Source organism: Carcharodon carcharias, chromosome 9 (genome assembly GCF_017639515.1).
Source record: "Carcharodon carcharias isolate sCarCar2 chromosome 9, sCarCar2.pri, whole genome shotgun sequence".
Lineage (NCBI taxonomy): Eukaryota > Metazoa > Chordata > Chondrichthyes > Lamniformes > Lamnidae > Carcharodon > Carcharodon carcharias.
This window is the reverse complement of record NC_054475.1, coordinates 54,947,587-54,951,539: the sequence shown is the minus strand read 5'-3', so window position 1 is coordinate 54,951,539 and position 3,953 is coordinate 54,947,587.

Below are 3,953 nucleotides of genomic sequence, written 5' to 3'. Positions count from 1 at the left end.
AGGAAGGGAAGGGAAGTGTCAGAGATGGACCACGTGAAAATGATGGAGGGGTGGAGATTGGAAGCAAAATTAATAAATTTTTCCAAGTCCTGACGAGAGCATGAAGCAGCACCGAAATAATCATCGATGTACCGGAGAAAGAGTTGTGGAAGGGGGCCGGAGTAGGACTGCAACAAGGAATGTTCCACATACCCCATAAAGAGACAGGCATAGCTGGGGCCCATGCGGGTACCCATAGCCACACCTTTTATTTGGAGGAAGTGAGAGGAGTTGAAGGAGAAATTGTTCAGCGTGAGAACAAGTTCAGCCAGACGGAGGAGAGTAGTGGTGGATGGGGATTGTTCGGGCCTCTGTTCGAGGAAGAAGCTAAGGGCCCTCAGACCATCCTGGTGGGGGATGGAGGTGTAGAGGGATTGGACGTCCATGGTGAAGAGGAAGCGGTAGGGGCCAGGGAACTGGAAATTGTTGATGTGACGTAAGGTGTCAGAGGAATCACGGATGTAGGTGGGAAGGGACTGGACAAGGGGAGAGAGAAGGGAGTCAAGATAACGAGAAATGAGTTCTGTGGGGCAGGAGCAAGCTGAGACGATCGGTCTACCGGGGCAGTTCTGTTTGTGGATTTTGGGTAGGAGATAGAAGCGGGCCGTCCGAGGTTGGGCAACTATCAGGTTGGAAGCTGTGGGAGGGAGATCCCCAGAGGAGATGAGGTCAGTGACAGTCCTGGAAACAATGGCTTGATGTTCAGTGGTGGGGTCATGGTCCAGGGAGAGGTAGGAGGAAGTGTCTGCGAGTTGACGCTCAGCCTCCGCGTGGTAGAGGTCAGTGCGCCAGACAACAACAGCACCACCCTTGTCAGCGGGTTTGATGACAATGTCAGGGTTGGACCTGAGAGAATGGAGTGCAGTAAGTTCAGAGAGAGACAGGTTAGAATGGGTGAGAGGAGCAGAGAAATTGAGACGACTAATGTCGCGCCGACAGTTCTCAATGAAAAGATCGAGAGAAGGTAAGAATCCAGAGGGAGGGGTCCAGGTGGAGGGAGAATATTGAAGATGGGTAAAAGGATCCGTTGAACTGGGAGAGGACTCCTGCCCAAAGAAGTGAGCCCGGAGACGAAGACGGCGGAAGAAGAGTTCAGTATCATGCCGAGCCCGAAATTCATTGAGGTGAGGGCGTAAGGGTATGAAACTAAGTCCTTTGCTGAGCACTGAACGTTCAGCATCGGAGAGGGGAAGGTCAGGGGGTATAGTGAATACACGGCTGGGGTTGGGATTGGAAGATGGGGTGGGGACGGAGGGACAGGCAGGGGTGGAGGGTCCTAGATGGGTGTTGGTGTCGATGAGTTGCTGGAGCTTGCGTTCCTTAGCACTTGAGAGAAAGAGAAAAAGTTTCTTGTTGAGGCGTCGGATGAGCCGAAGGATAAAATGAAACTGGGGGCACGCGCAGCTTTGAAAAAGGGTACGGCGGTGCTGCTGGAGGGAGAGGTCGAGTGTGTTCATATGGCGGCGCATGGCACTGAGAGTGGATTTCAGAATGTGACGGGAACAGCAGTCCGAGAAACGTTTTATGTCCCGGAGATACCTGTAATCCTGGGTGGGTTCGAAACATGAGGGGTGGAATTTCAGTTGAAATCCATGTGGGGTAAGTCGGAGACGGAGACAGTCACTGAGAAAGGAGATATGGCTGTGAAAGCGGGTTTTAGTAAACACCTTGTCAAACACTAGGAGAGAAATGGAAAGCAATGAAGGTGAACAAGGCAACAGAGAAATCCGGAAATCTTGTCGCAGAGAGGAACAGAACTTCTTCAAGGAGGTAGGCATTTCTTGAAGAGCAGTGGCAGTCAATTAAACACAGAGATAAAAACAAAAAAACTGCGGATGCTGGAAATCCAAAACAAAAACAGAATTACCTGGAAAAACTCAGCAGGTCTGGCAGCATCGGCGGAGAAGAAAAGAGTTGACGTTTCGAGTCCTCATGACCCTTCGACAGAACTTGAGTTCGAGTCCAGGAAAGAGCTGAAATATAAGCTGGTTTAAGGTGTGTGTGTGGGGGGCGGAGAGATAGAGAGACAGAGAGGTGGAGGGGGTTGGTGTGGTTGTAGCGACAAACAAGCAGTGATAGAAGCAGATCATCAAAAGATGTCAACAACAATACTACAATAGAACACATAAGTGTTAAAGTTAAAGTTGGTGATATTATCTAAACGAATGTGCTAATTAAGAATGGATGGTAGGGCACTCAAGGTATAGCTCTAGTGGGTTTTTTTTTTTTTTTTTTTTTTATATTTTTTTTTTTTTTTTTTTTTTTTTTTTTTTTTTTTTTTTTTGCACTCCATTCTCTCAGGTCCAACCCTGACATTGTCATCAAACCCGCTGACAAGGGTGGTGCTGTTGTTGTCTGGCGCACTGACCTCTACCACGCGGAGGCTGAGCGTCAACTCGCAGACACTTCCTCCTACCTCTCCCTGGACCATGACCCCACCACTGAACATCAAGCCATTGTTTCCAGGACTGTCACTGACCTCATCTCCTCTGGGGATCTCCCTCCCACAGCTTCCAACCTGATAGTTGCCCAACCTCGGACGGCCCGCTTCTATCTCCTACCCAAAATCCACAAACAGAACTGCCCCGGTAGACCGATCGTCTCAGCTTGCTCCTGCCCCACAGAACTCATTTCTCGTTATCTTGACTCCCTTCTCTCTCCCCTTGTCCAGTCCCTTCCCACCTACATCCGTGATTCCTCTGACACCTTACGTCACATCAACAATTTCCAGTTCCCTGGCCCCTACCGCTTCCTCTTCACCATGGACGTCCAATCCCTCTACACCTCCATCCCCCACCAGGATGGTCTGAGGGCCCTTAGCTTCTTCCTCGAACAGAGGCCCGAACAATCCCCATCCACCACTACTCTCCTCCGTCTGGCTGAACTTGTTCTCACGCTGAACAATTTCTCCTTCAACTCCTCTCACTTCCTCCAAATAAAAGGTGTGGCTATGGGTACCCGCATGGGCCCCAGCTATGCCTGTCTCTTTATGGGGTATGTGGAACATTCCTTGTTGCAGTCCTACTCCGGCCCCCTTCCACAACTCTTTCTCCGGTACATCGATGATTATTTCGGTGCTGCTTCATGCTCTCGTCAGGACTTGGAAAAATTTATTAATTTTGCTTCCAATCTCCACCCCTCCATCATTTTCACGTGGTCCATCTCTGACACTTCCCTTCCCTTCCTTGACCTCTCTGTCTCAATCTCTGGTGATAGACTGTCCACCAATATCCATTACAAACCCACCGACACCCACAGCTATCTCGACTACAGCTCCTCACACCCCACTTCCTGTAAGGACTCCATCCCATTCTCTCAGTTCCTTCGCCTCCGTCGCATCTGTTCCGATGATGCTACATTCAAAAACAGTTCCTCTGACATGTCCTCCTTCTTCCTTAACCGAGGTTTTCCACCCACGGTCGTTGACAGGGCCCTCAACCGTGTCCGGCCCATCTCCCGCGCATCCGCCCTCACTCCTTCTCCTCCCTCCCAGAAACATGATAGGGTCCCCCTTGTCCTCACTTATCACCCCACCAGCCTCCGCATTCAAAGGATCATCCTCCGCCATTTCCGCCAACTCCAGCATGATGCCACTACCAAACACATCTTCCCTTCACCCCCCTTATCGGCATTCCGTAGGGATCGCTCCCTCCGGGACACCCTGGTCCACTCCTCCATCACCCCCTACTCCTCAACCCCCTCCTATGGCACAACCCCTTGCCCACGCAAAAGATGCAACACCTGCCCCTTCACTTCCTCTCTCCTCACCGTCCAAGGACCCAAACACTCCTTTCAAGTGAAGCAGCATTTCACTTGCATTTCCCCCAACTTAGTCTACTGCATTCGTTGCTCCCAATGTGGTCTCCTCTACATTGGAGAGACCAAACGTAAACTGGGCGACCGCTTTTCAGAAC